Below are 14,961 nucleotides of genomic sequence, written 5' to 3' on the forward strand. Positions count from 1 at the left end.
TGTAATTCCCACCATGCAGCTCCCATCATGCAGTTCCCATCATGCAATTTCCACCATGCAGCTCCCATCATGCAATTCCCATCACACAGTCCCACCATACAAATGATAATGGTTCTTTCTGATTGGTCAGTGTTCGATTCCCAGAGGATGCTGACTAGAGAGAGGAGCTCTGTGGTCTTCCATCGAGGTTAATTTTGAATAGCCATGTTCACTTGGTAGGAAAAAGTCTGGTTTAGGGCTCTAATGTTCTTGATGATCATTAGAGGTCTTGATGGCTGTTTCCTGAGATATAACATACTGGGCAAGATAATGAGTTTCAGGACCTAATAAAAGATCTATCTGAAGAAATGGCCTCTACATGGGACATGACATAGGCTTGAGACATCTCTGTTCAGGAGTGATAGAAGACCTTAGGAATGCTACTGAGGGGAGAGTTAGCCAGGACTGTTGAGTTTTTTTGTATTAAATTACTAAGGAGCCTCTTTGCCCCCTCTGCCTTTCCTGCTGATTGTATGTATACAGTGTACAAGTGACACTTTATCTGAAGGGCCTCTCGGATCCCTTGGTTGTTCTTTTTATTTGTTCATTTTGTTGTTTGTTTGAGTGAAAGCTGAGCTATTAATCTGACCATAGAGAGAAAGGGAGACCAAAGTGAAAGATTCTGTGTTCAAGCACTGTTGGGCCCTCTGTAGTCTTTAGTCTCAATGGGAAAGGCTGTTTATACAGCCAGTGGAGGTAACTGCTCATGTTCCTGTGAATAACCTTTCATTTTTGCCCCTCCCACCATAAGTAGCCTTTATTAAACCCATTGGCTCACTGTGGTGGTTTGAATAAGAACGGCTCCATAGACTCATGTGTTTGAATGCTTAGCCTGAAGGGAGTGTGGCTTTGTTAGAGTAGGTGTGGCCTTGTTGGAGGAAGTGTGTCACTATGGAAGTGGGCTTTGAGGTCTCCTATGCTCAAGCTATGCCTAGTGTGGTAGAGTCTCCTTTCACTGCCACTGAATCAAGATATAGAACTCCTTCTCCATGTCTGCCTACATGCTGCCATGTTTCCTGCCATGATAATAATTGACTAAATCTCTGAAACTATAAGTCAGCCCCAATAAAATGTTTTTTTTTTCCTAAGAGTTGCAGTGGTCATGGTGTTTCTTCACAGCAATAAAATCCTAACTAAGAAACTCATAAAAAAAAATAATAATAAAAAGGGGGGATAGCTGGGAAGAAGGAGAGCAGCAGGAATTCCCTGTGGGAATTTGTCCTAAGAGAATATAGGGGTTTGGTACAACAGCATATAGAGACCAGAGTCTTGTTGATGACTCTAAGGCCTTGCACTAACCAGTACATGTTATAAGGCCTTCTGACTACCAGTATGGACATGTCACAAGCGAAGTTACAGGGACAGAGTACACTGGTGACCAAACACTTATAAATAAGAGGTATGGATATCTTTGGACTTCTGGCTTGGGGGAAGAGTGCCTGGGAAAGGAGTTGGAAAGAAAGCATTTTTGTAGAGGTTGTGCACAATGATCATCCAGGGAGAGAGAAACAGCCCTCAGAGGAAATTTGGGGGAAATAGAAGGTCTCTAATGATGTGCGTGGGTAGGAGGGGCAGGGGAGAGCTAATGGGAATGTTGAGCCTCTCCCAAAGAGTGTAGTAGGCATTTCAGTAATACTGAGTGTGTAAAATATAAATTTTTCTAAGAAACATTTTAGAGGGGGTGTGGTGTGGCTTAGCTCTGAAAGAATCACCCACCAATTTCAATAAGGAGTATCAAAGACAAAAAAGGAAGTTATTTAGCAGTGGCTTTCATATTGATTAAGAAATTAATTGTAGTTCCTGCCACATCCACAGTCACCCAAGGCTCTTCCATAGAGGGAAAAAAATATATAGGAGTCTATATACAGACAGTCTGTGAGTCAAGCCAGTCCTCCTCCCTCGAAGTCCAAAAATAGACTCAGTGATAACTTCCATTCCCCTGCCATAGTATCTCTAGGACTTTGGGTATTGAGGTAACCCTCCCTTTTCAGAGAGAGGCAGTCCTGGATACAATGTCCCTTCTTTATGCAAAGTGGACACAGGCCAGTTTTGACAGTCTTGACTGAAGTGTCCTGGCTAACTCAATGAGAGTAACTACAGAGAAGGGGAGGGGTATTACTTGAACTTGATCTCCCCATGCAGGTCAGAAGGGATATAGATGAAGCTTTAAACCATTTGTATTGTGGTGGACGCACCTAGAGCTGCCCTGGCATAGTCTTGAATCTTCCTCCCAGTTATCAAATGCTTTGAAGAAAAGTGTGGAAAGAGATTTCAGGTTCTTGTCCAGCTTTTGAAGGTTCCGTTTGATACCTGGGGTGGATTAACTATGAAATAGATCGAGAAGTGACAAGGCCTTCAGGACCCTCTGGTTCCCATTATAGGACTTATACATAGCTTCAGGCAGTCTGGAGTTAGTGTCACTTGGTATAATCAGCAGGCTTTATCACTACTGGTTAACCAATGTAAACATGTAGCTATGGTTCTCCTTACCTGGATCCTTCTCCTAAGGTTCCTCCCAGGCCTGTTTAGGGAAGTACATCTTCCACAGGAGAGGCTTCCCATGGGATTCAGATGCAGGTCTCATAAGCCCATCACTCAGCCAGTAACCACATACAGATCTTTTCCTCATATGAACAGCAGGTAGTAAAAAGAATGCATATATTCTGCCAGGTTCCGTCAGAGGAGATGCCTCTCCAGATAGAGAAGATCTGAAATGCTTTAATGCAACTAGAGAGGTCTTGGCTAAAAGAGCCCACTTTGGTTTCTGTCTGGCCAAGGTCAGGTACAGAGAGGAGGCACAGACCTTGACGGTGTAGGCTATCTCATGGAGGGGATATAGGCTTCCTGAAGCAGCAGCAGAACACATCAAATCTTTAGAATTCTTTCTTGATGGGGTGTGTGAAGGGGCGAGGCTATCCGAGCCCTCTGGGTGTGGAAGAACAGCTAGCTGAAGCCCTTTGGAAAAATGGACTGAGGGAGTGGTTGATAGGATAAGGTGGGATGAAGGAAGGCTATCCAGGATGGGTGTCTTGGCCGTCTGAGGGCCCTGGTAATCTGTCTAAATACGTGTGGCAGGATTTTTTTTTTTTTTTTTTTTTTTTTTACGGATTTATATATAAAGAAAGGAACATGAAAGCTTGGATCTATGTAGGATACACACACATATATAGGATATATGTAGGATATATATAGGGTGTGTGTGTGTGTGTGTGTGTGTGTATCCACCTAGAACATTATGACAGAACAGGCTAAGAAGAGTATTGTGGTGAAGTGTCACATATGGGTCACTTTTGCTGGTCTCAGAGTGTGCACTGCAGCCAAGCCACATTACAAAAGAACACAGGATCTCTCTCTCTCTCTCTCTCTCTCTCTCTCTCTCTCTCTCTCTCTCTTTCTTTTTTTAGGATCTGGGGATTTTATTTACCTCACTCTTTATAATACATCCCAGGGAAGAATGAGACAAGATAGAAGGTTCCTGCCTCATGTTGAGACAAGGGTGGATGACCCTAGTTAAATAAGCTGAGACATACCTCTAAAGGAAAGGGCCCTCTAGACCTTTGTAAGGGAACTCATGGTACTGTTCTCAAATAAGGGGGACACATAGCTCTTTAGAAGGGTCTTCCTAGTGAGATATCTGTCTTAGTTGCTTATCTAGTACTGTGACAAAACACTATGACCAAGACAACTTATAAAAGAAACTTTAAATCTGGGCTCACAGTTCAGAATGTTAAAGTCCATGACCATTATGATGGGGAGCATGGCATCAGACATGACACTGGCGCAGTTAACTGGAAATGATACGAGGTTTAGAGCCTAACCAGCTATCCCAAGCAACTCTACCAACTGGGGACCAAACATCCAAATATGTGAGCATCTGGGGGTCCATTTCTTTTAAACCATCATGCTATTTGTCAAGAACTGGAGGTGATACTTTAATAATAATAATAAAAGGATATCCTTTTTAAAAGACTCCCTTGGGGTTAAGGCCAACAGTTAACAGGCAAGAACTTTAGGCAAGGTTCAGAAAGTGAGATTTATCTGTTTGGTAACTGCTGCAAGGATGTTCTCAGAAAGATGAAATCAAGTCTCAGGAAGGCTGGCCAGGAGAGAAGGGAAGGCCACATTGCAGGATGTGGGAGAGCATCCCCTGGCATGAGCACAGCTCAGTGGATGTCGCTGTGCAGTCTGCACCAGGAACAGGGCCTGAACAAAGAGAAAGAAAACAGTCCTCTCCCACATGCTGTCCCAGACCTTCAGATCTCATCAAAGACTTGCCTTGGCCAGAGACACAGTCGCCAAGATAGGGGACGCTTTCCAAGGTCTGTTAGAGAGGCCCAGTTCCTCACCTCTGTAGGAATGAGTGTGAAAAGAGAGACCTTTAGACTCCACAGGAGAGTTACCTCAGCCTTGAGCCTCAGTGGAGAGTCCTGGGGCTGAAAGAGAAGGTTCCCAGGAGAACTAGTTCCCTCAGCTCTCCATACAGTAGTAGCATGGTGGTAAACAGAAAGAGACATTTCCCAGAGGAGGCTGTTTCTCTCTCATGACAGTGGCAAGAATGTGCTTGAGTAGGGAGACTTCTAGTTACACCTGGGTCAGAATCCTTCAAGTGTCCTGAAACTCTATAACAGCTTCCCAATCTTCCTGACGCTGCCACCCTTTAATAAAGTTCCTCATGTTATGGTGACTTTCAACCATAACATTATTTTCATTGCTACTTCATAACTGTAATTTTGCTATTTTGAATCATAATGTAAATATGATTTACATGATCAGTGTTGCAGCCCACAGGCTGAAAACCACTGTTCTGTATAACAACCAGAAAAGACTACCAAATGGGGACAGGGATGATTGGCAGGTTGGTGAAAGTATTTGGAGTAGGACACCCGTAGGCTATTGGAGTGCAGTGCAATGGCTCAGTAGGCCAAGGCAGTGACAGAACCACCTGCTGGGTGGCTATGGAAGTGGGGGCTATTCTCTGGCACTGCCCCCTTTTTCATTAGCATGACTCACCCTGTAGCCTATCACGTAAAAGAGGAAGGTCCTGGATGTTTGAGGTGCCATCCTGGGCAGAGGCTGGGTTTACACAATAGCAGTTTGGTACCAGGTCACAGTTAATTTTGATTCTCATAGTTTGGCTGCAAAAGTTTCCTTTGGGGAGACACTAACTGGAGTCATAGGCTCTAGATGCCCCCTGTTAGGGACCTGCTCCTTTTCTATAGTGTCTGGGTCATGGCTTTCTCTCCATATTTTCCTCACCTTCATGAAGGTTCACTATCTAATGGGAAGGGTCACCCTTTCACAGGCTTTGGGTCTATTTCTGAACTATTATAAAGGAGAGGCTGACAGGAGCTTAGGCAGGTTCCCCAGCGTCTAGGACTCAGTTTCTGCCACTGTAAAAGAGGCTGATGAAGGGCTGAACAAGGTAACATGTCAATCACTGGTTTGCTCCATTGTATGGGTGTCCTTTTTACAGCCCCAGGGATTGGGAATCCTATGGCCTTGGAAAGGGTCAATAGAATAGCTATCTGACTCCAGCTTGTCTTAGCCTGCAAGAAACAGTCTTCTCTGCTCTCTAGTGTAAGCCTAATGCGATTGTGCACAGTATAGACTTTATCTTTGCATTATTCAAATGTGCCCTCACATCTTGCTGCAATCTGGACTCAGCATTGTACAGTTTATTCTAAGAATCTCTTTTCTCAAGTTTGTATAAACAGTGCTCATCATTTATTTTCTGCCTTGTCAATAAAAGCTGAAAAAGCCAATAGTGAGCTAGGCAATAGAGAGAATAGAGCAGGACTTCCACAGCCAGGGGAGGAGGGAGAGAAAGAGAGGAAGAAGAGAGTCAGCTATGAGGATGGCAAGAGGAGACATCCTTGGAAAACACATTTGAAGACAAATGCTAAAATGCAAGTATCTCTGGGAGGTAGCTAGATTAGCTTAGAGGACTTCAATAGAATAGTAATTCCTAGTTACTGGACTTCAATAGAATAGCAATACCTAGTTACTGGACTTCAATAGAATAGTAATGCCTAGTTACTGGACTTTAATAGAATAGTAATGCCTAGTTACTGGACTTTAGTAGAATAGTAATGCCTAGTTACTGGACTTCAATAGAATAGTAATGCCTAGTTACTGGACTTTACGTTGAAAATAAATCTTGGTCTCTCTGGGTCATTATTGGAGAACTAGCTAGGATAAAGAAGTACAGCCACTATATTAATGTACTACATACATTTATCTTAAAATTACTGATACATTTGGTGCCCAACGTAGCACCCAATGTCTAGTTTTTTTCTACCCTCCCCCCTCCAGCTCCCAAATGAATGGGACTGAGACTACTAGATTTATTTAATCAAATGCTACAGCACAAAACCTGAGGCGTCATTGATCTATTCTAATCCTCTAGGCTAATCTGGCTACCCCCATACTTGTCTTTTAGACATACTTGGTCTTGTTCTTTGGGTTTTAGGTGTGTTCTCCCAGGATGTCTCCTCTTACCCGCCTCCTGTCTCGCCCTCCTCATGGCTGAATCTACCTTATTCTTCTCTCTTTCCCTCTGTTACCAGGGCTGGTGGAAGTCCTGCCCTATTCTCTTTTTTTGCTCAGCCATTGGCTGATCAGCTTTTATTGACAAGGCAGAGAATAAATGGTAAGCATTGTTTACATGAACTTGAGACAGGAAATTCTTGACATAAGCATTACAATGCTTGATCTTCCCCCACCTAGCAAGGGAGGCCCTTAGGACCTGGCATCTGCTCTATCTCCAGTTGCTCTTCCTGCCTCCCAATTTCATCCTTATGTCTACAGTTGACAGATTCTCCTCTGGAACCCAACACCCTTCTGAATGTTGTCCGTGCTACAGCAAGTAGATCTTTCTAAAGTACATATTTGCAAAATGACCATGACTCTTGCCTGCTTAAAATCTCTCAGTGGTAAAAGCTAAATTTCCCAAAATGCACCCATGGCCTACATGACAACCCCCCCCCCCACACACACACATTCTGCACCCATGGCCTACATGACAGGCCCCTCCCCCCTTTCTTTGACCATTCTTCCTCTACACCTCAAGCTTAAATTCCTGGCATACAAGGGGGGGGGGTAGAAAGAGGGGGGGAAGGCAAGAAGTAACCCTGGGAATCCTCTACTCTGTCCAGTATCTCCTTCCTCCAGAAAGCCCCCTGGCAATGTTGGATGCCCTTGTTAGTTGCCCCAAGGTTTTATAGTTAAACAGCCATTGTCATTATTCCCACTGCTCCTGGTCATCATGCCTATGTGATATCCCAAGGACAGTGCTAGGTATTTTGGGGTTTGTTTGTTTGGGGTTTTGGGGTGGGTTGCTTTTGTTTGTTTGTTTGTTTGTTTTAGAGACAGGGTCTCATCTTTTAGCTCACATTGGTCTTCATGTCCTGTACACACACACAAACACACACACACATACACACACACACATACACACACACACATACACACACACATACACCAGTGTATATGTGGAAGTCAGAAGACAAGTTTGTATTTGTGGGAGTCTGGTCTCTTCTGGGTACCACACTCAGGTTGTCAGGCTTGGCAGCACCTTTACCTGCCAAGCCATCTTCTGGTTCATCTTGGGTTTTTGTTTTTGGGGGTTGTTTTGTTTTTGTTGTTGTTGTTTTGTGTTTAAGACCCTCTAGCAATTCCAATGTCAGTACTAAAGACTGACTCGGGTACTAAGGGACTTGAAAAGATACTATAGGGTTGACAAAGTCCTTCCACAGAATCCACATCTGTAAACCCTGGGGTGACGTTTCTAGGTGATCAGTAAATTCCTCTACTTTACAGATATGGAAACTGAGACTCTCATTGCTCACCTGTGGTCACACCACTGAAGCCTCATGTTGGCTCAGTGAAAATTCCAGTCATCCTACTGTAGAATCCAGTGTGGGATCTGCTGATCTCTCAGCAGTCACTGTGTGATGAACACTCCTTTCCTCCTGCCAAACCAAATGTGTCCCTAAATATTTCTCTCCCACTCCCCCACCTCCATGCTTTCCCCTGTCTGGAAGACTTTCTCAGCCCAAGCTGCCAGCTGCAGTCCTTGCTGTCTTCCAAAGCTGCCACCTCCTTCGCAAAGACATTTCCATTCCCCACTGTTTGTCTTCCCTTAAGTTGGAAGCACAGCCTGCTTCTCAGCCCTGCCTGCTGCTTGCTTCATGCTCTGGTTGGTACAGCTTCCCACAGTTTGACAGTTCCAGGTATTCTTTCTACAGAAGAACCCTTTGCCCAGTTCATCTCTTACCTTCTTAGGCAAACCTCTTTCAGGAAATGCCCTCTGCTTGTTATCATTTTGTCTAGGCTCAGCCCCACAGTTACCTGGCAACATCCAGGTGTGCCTGACTCACTAGAAAAGGGGCTGCTTGCCCCTCCTCTCTCTATTGCTCTTTTACTCCTGCTCTGTCCCCTTGCTCCTGCTCCCCCTCTCTCCCCATTTCCCTCCCCCATCTCTCTACATGCTCATGGCTGGCCTCTACTCCCTACTCCTTTCTCTCTCTCTCTCTCTCTCTCTCTCTCTCTCTCTCTCTCTCTCTCTCTCTCTCTCTGTGTGTGTGTGTCTCTCTCTCCTCCCTCAACTCCCCTCTCCATGCCCTGAATAAATTCTATTTTATACTATACTGTAGTGTGGCAGGTCCCTTGGGGGAAGGGATGCCCTAGCATGGGCCAGCAGAGGCACCCCCTTCCCCCACACCTGACTACACATCCACCAAACGCATTCCTTCTCTCCTCATCTTTTTATAAAACACAGCACTGCATCTCTAATCTTCCACCATGGAGAGCCCTTCCTCTGCTGCCAGAGGATGCCAAGGATACTTCTATGTGAACACTATGAGAAGGTATGGACTCTGGAGCCAAACTTCTCGGGTTTGAATCTCAGCCTCAGAGTGGACAAGCTCCCCCAGCAGTCCCTCCCTGCCTTATGTTTCTTTCCTGTAAGATGAAGAAATAATGGCTCCTACCTGAGAAGTTGTGGTAAGGATTAAGAAATTAATTTATGTTGAATGTGCAGTTCAGAATATGGCAAGCACGTGATGAATATTGGCTATTTCTCTGTGGATTATTAATTCATTTGATGATACTGGGAAAATGCTCGTCAAACTGGACAGGAAAGAGCATTCTGGGAAGATGGCAGAAGGGGAAACATCAGGATTCTCTCTCCCAAGTGTCATAAGAATTTCGTTGGTGGGTTCTGTCTGCTGTGGCTGTTGTGAAAATCTGGAATCTGTTGAATGCTGAGGCCTTTCAGGGGAAGACTTGGTTCATGAACTGTTTGATTTCAGTCCACTGTAACTGCTAACCTCAGCAGCAGCTACCTGTCCCCCAGTCTTGTGGTAGGCAGCTGTGCAAGTGTGAACTATACATAGCTCAAAAACCATGCAGTTCTCAGTATAGGCTCAGCCCTGACCTCTGACACACAAGTCACTTCTGAGGTATCAGAAAAGACACTGAGATCCTTTGTTGGTGTGTCTCCCCAAATAGTGCAAGACTCTGCCTCAATGGAAGCAGCTACCAAAGGACTTAACTTGTATCTTTCCTTCTCCTTAATTTTTTTCCTTTTGTCCCCTTGGGAGCCATACATCAAAGATTATTTATTCTGAAGGAACAGTGTATATAGAAGACACTACAAAGTGACCACACACAGCCAGGGAAGGCACACACCTCAGGCTGATTCTTGTAACAACTTTGTTTTGTTTTGATTTTTTTTTTTTTTGAGACAAAGTCATGCTATACAGCTGAGGCTGCCCTGGGACTATGTAACACAGAATGGCCTGTGTTACATAGAACACTTGCATTCCACTGCCTCTGCCTTTTCAGAGCTGGAAGTGCAGGAATATACCACAATGTCCAGCAGGACAGCTGTCAGTAAAGGGAATACGCAACCAACTACCCACCCCAAATGCTTTCATTTCAAGACCTACTGAATTGCGGGTTTAAAATGGCAAGTTTTTAACTAAGTACTACAAGGTTACCAGACATCAAAGTGTGCCCTATTTGAAGAAAAAAGGGGGTGCTGGATAGGTGTCTTTGTAGGTAAATGTAAGACTGGAAACCTGCAAGCCCTGTAACTCACATAAAAGTGGAAGGAGAGATTGATGGCACAGAGTAGTCTTCTGACTATCACATGTATCATGGCATGTACATACACCCCATATGGCAGCCACATTCACAGCGATACTAATGATACTAATAAGTAACTAGGCCAGGCATGAGAGTGCATGCATTTAATCCCAGCACCCAAGAGACAGACGCAGAAGTAGAGGTAGATAGATGGATAGATGGATCTCTGTTAAGTTGGAGGCCAGACTGGTCTACATAATGAGTTCCAGGGCAACCAGTGCTATGTAGAGAGAGAGATACCCTGCCAAACTTGCCACAAAAAAAAAAAAAAAAAAAGAAAAGAAAGAAAGAAAAAAGAAAAAGAATTAAATGGATAGCAGACCTATTCTAGAATAGAATATTTGCTTTAAAATAAGCAAAGAAAAGTCAAGAAAATGACGCATGAGCTAAATGAAAATAAACAAGAAAAGGTGTAAAAACCTCAAAGGGAACTTAGAGCTGAACAGTACACTAACTGAGATGGAGAACCACTTCAGGGATGCAGGAAGTGAAAGAAAGATGAAGCAACATGGAAGTCAGAATGATGGAAATACATATAAGGAACAGCATCAAACCATTAGAGAAATGTAGACAAAGCCATCTGCCAGCTAATAGATGCATCATGAAGTCTGAGAGGAAGAGATATGGATAGAGAGAATATTTGGAAAAGCAATATTCTGACACTTTGCAAATTTGATGAAAAGAACAGAGATAAACATCTGTAATTCCAGCAAACTCAAAGGAGGTCCAAGGAAGACCTTAAGAGGAGCCTATGTGGAGATATTATAAGCAAATTATCAAAAGCCAGATTTAGAATCTTGAAAATCTTGACAAAAGCAGGCTACAGACCCAACCTCAAGGGGTTCACGGTAGGAAATACAACAGGAGCTCAGAGACTTTGGAGGCCGGAAGCAGTAGACAGAGCCAATCAGAACGCTTGGAGGCCGGAAGCAGTAGACAGAGCCAATCAGAATGCTTGGAGGCCGGAAGCAGTAGACAGAGCCAATCAGAACGCTAAGAGGCAAATTTGTCAACCAAATATCCAGTGTCTCATAAAATTTCAAAAATGAGGACGAATCAAGACATTTCCATCCTGTCTTACAAGAAACATTGAAGGGACTTGCCTAGAGTGGACGAAAGGAGCGTCGGCAGCAGCTACAGCTGCAGGTGGAAGTTCTGATCAAGAACAGACAGGCGGTAATAAACACTAGAGATGCTGAAAGATGGCTTGTCAGCTTTTTGTTTTCTGTGTGGTTTGTTTAGCTTTTAAGGTACACAGTGAGTAAATGTGTAATTTTGTGATTTCAACAACTGAAAGGGATAGGATAGGACTGTTAAGGGACAGTGTGTGTGTGTGTGTGTGTGTGTGTGTGTGTGTGTGTGTGTGGTGTTTGAAGCTAAGCTGTTATAAATTCAAATTAGAGCATTATACCTCTAAGATGTTAAACATAATCCCATAGCTCATAAAGAAGATAGCTCTAGAATAGAAATGAAAGTAAACGAGGGAGGGATTTAAATATTTTACTGCCAAAAAAAAAAAAAAAAAAAAATCAGCCAGACATAGAAGAAAATAAACTGCAGGAAATAGGGGAGAGAACTACAGGGCATATGTAAGACGACCAAATGCCAGAGTAAAGCCCTCCACATCAGAAGTCCCCTTCTCTCTGGGGGATATGCTCTAAGAACCCCAAAACTTCAGATGGGGCTGAGCCTTATGCATGCTATGGCTTCCCTAGTCATAAGTACGATGGAAACCCTTAATTAACAAGTTAGGCACAATGAGAGAGTAACAGAATAGCCAGAGAGTGGTGGCACGTGCCTTTAATCCTGGCATTGGGGAGGCAGAGGCAGGTGAATCTCTGTGTGTTTCAAGGCCAGCCTGGTCTACGTAGTGAGTTCCAGGATGGCCAGAGCTACACAGAGAAACCTTGTCTCAAAAAACAAAACACAAAGAGATTAACAGAAACAGTTAATAAAATGGAGATATGGAACCCTTATGTCAATGAACTATGATAACAAATGAATATTCTCTCTCTCTCTCTCTCTCTCTCTCTCTCTCTCTCTCTCTCTCTCTCTCTTTCTCTCTCTCTCTCTCCCCCACCCCCAGGCAGACATTATATAAGCATTATGTTATATAATGGCTATGGTGGGTTATATAAGGGATAAAAGATTATATTACAGAATGGGGAATCTGGATAAAGGGGAAATTTGAGTCCTGGGCAGGATAGAGCGGAACAAAGTAGAAAGAGTGAAATTTCATCTTGTTACTCAGAACAATTTAAATATTTTGAGTTATTTCTGGAATTTTCCATACCTTAATTGACTTTAGGAAGTTGAAATTGTGGGAAAAAAAACTCTGGACAAGGGAGACGTTTGTAGCTTATTTATTTATTTATTTATTTATTTATTATTTTTCAGGACAGGGTTTCTACATTTACCTCGGTTGTCTTGGAACTCATTCTGTAGACCAAGCTGGCCTTGAACGGCCTGCCTCTGCCTCCCATGTGCACCACCGTGCCCAACTTCATTTATTTACTTAAGTAGGATCTCAATTGTAGCTGAGACTGGCTTGGAACTTGCAATCCCTCTGCCTCAGCCTCTCCAGTGTTAGAATTACAGGTATGAACCACTGTGGCAAATGTTTAAAACACACTATCCAACTACAGCTGCTTCTTGACTTATGATTGGGTTATGAAACAATAAACTTTAAGCTGGAAACAGCTTATTAGAACTTAACACATCTAATCTTGGAGGCATCCTAGCTTTGTATCCTAACCTGCTAGAGGAGATTGTTCTATGCTTGTGACTGGCTGACTGGAACTGCCCAGCATTGCAGAAGAGCATCAGACTGCATTATCATCTGCTGGGGAACAGCTCAAAACAGTTTCTGCTGATTGCATATTGATTTTACATTATGTTGTGCTAATGTCAAGTTAAGAATGATTAAGGCAAACCAATGATTATGTGTCAGGTATAAGAGGCACAAAAGAAGCCATTAGGGACCATTGATATGTGTTTCCCAGGAGAGATTAACTTCAGGTTCAAAGACACAAATAGATCTACAGTGGAAGAATGGGGAAAAAGTCTTCCAGGCAAGTAGCAACCAAATGCGCGGGGCAGCTGCACCAGCGTTATGCAAGTAGACTTGAAGCATAAACAGATTCCTGCAGAGTCCTCCACAGCTCCAGGGACAGACCCAACAAAGGAGGCAGGGAAGGAAGGAAGAAATAAATGACAGACAGAGGGAAAGCTGGGCTCAGATGGTCTGAGCTCTTGGGAGAAACCTCACCCCAAGGGTGTAGTTTCAGTTTGACAAGAGGAAAAGGTACAGATGGGACATGGTAAGGGCTTCACAACCTCATCCTATCACTGAAGCCAGCAGTTAGGAAGGGTTAAAGCTGGCTTGGCAGTGCTCACCTTTAATGCTAGCACTCAGGAGGCAGAGGCAGTTGGATCGCCGTAAGTTCCAGGTCAGCCTGGTCTACATAGTAAGACCCTATCTCAACAAACAAACAAACAAAAACAAAATAAAAGGAAGGAACCTGATTATAGAGCCCAGGAAAACACTATAGGTATAGAGGGCTTGGAAGGTGGTTTGGGAACTTTGGAAGTAATGCCACCTCCATGGAGAGCACCTTGCTTGCTCTCTGGAAAGGTCAAAGCTCTTGTAAAGCAACAAGTGTAATCTGTTAAAATTCCAACCTATGTGTTCCTCAGTCTGGTGGTGGCTGGAAGTCAGAGACTGTTTTCCAAGTAGTTCTCACAACTGGTTCCTTTCCAGGGGTCTGGATACACACCTGAGGCCCTTCCCTTCCCTTCCCTTCCCTTCCCTTCCCTTCCCTTCCCTTCCCTTCCCTTCCCTTCCCTTCCCTTCCCTTCCCTTCCCTTGCCTTCCCTTCCCTTCCCTTCCCTTCCCTTCCCTTCCCTCCCTCTTCTCCTCTCTCCTTCCATGTCCTTCTGATTCCTGCATCCAGGAGCTGAGCTCGCCTACACTTCAGACAACATGTAATGCTCCTAGCACAGTGGATCAGACATGGGAGCTGGAAGCCCTGAGGATTCAGTACAGTGAGACACTTTAGCCCCATTCACCACCCATTTTTCATTCAGGAGACCGAAGCCCAGGAATAGGGATGAGTTGTCTAGACTCCCAGTCAAGGGTTATTCTGCACTCTTTGGGTATACAGCATCCCCCTGCCTCTTTCATCTGCCCTGCTGTCTTTATTCTCTGTCCACCTCTCCACCCATCCCATATATCTCCCAGATAAGCCTCTGACTCATGTCTGATCCAGGCTGATCTGGGAGTTCACAGTCAAGTTGGACTCACTAACGAAGGCAGATCACAGATCCTGAGGAGACTAACTGTCTGCCAGCCACAGAGACTGAGCACACTGTAATCCAGAGCAGTCAGGGAAGTTGACACGGGGCAGGGGAAAAAGAATCCTCTTGGACTCAGAGAAGAGGGCAGGGGGGCTGAGCAAAGGAACAAACTGGCCTAAGAGGGGAAAAGGCTGTAAGGGAAAAGGTGGAGCAAACAATGTTTCAACGTAGGTGGTTGTGGCTGAGGTACAGGGAGTGAGGGACTATACAGTGAGGTTGGGCCTGAGAGAAGGAGGGAGCCCTGGGGAGTGTCACCTACCTCCAGTTAGTCTGTTGGTCACCTCCCAGAGGCCTGGCAATTCTCATGCTTTACCTGCCTCCCTCCACATGCATGTGGGCACTCACTCATCTCATTCTCTCCTTTGAGCCTAGCAGTTTTGCTAGTAACCCACTCTTTCCTATCTGCCCCTGTCCTGT

Source organism: Arvicanthis niloticus, chromosome 1, assembly GCF_011762505.2.
Source record: "Arvicanthis niloticus isolate mArvNil1 chromosome 1, mArvNil1.pat.X, whole genome shotgun sequence".
Taxonomy (NCBI): Eukaryota; Metazoa; Chordata; class Mammalia; order Rodentia; family Muridae; genus Arvicanthis; species Arvicanthis niloticus.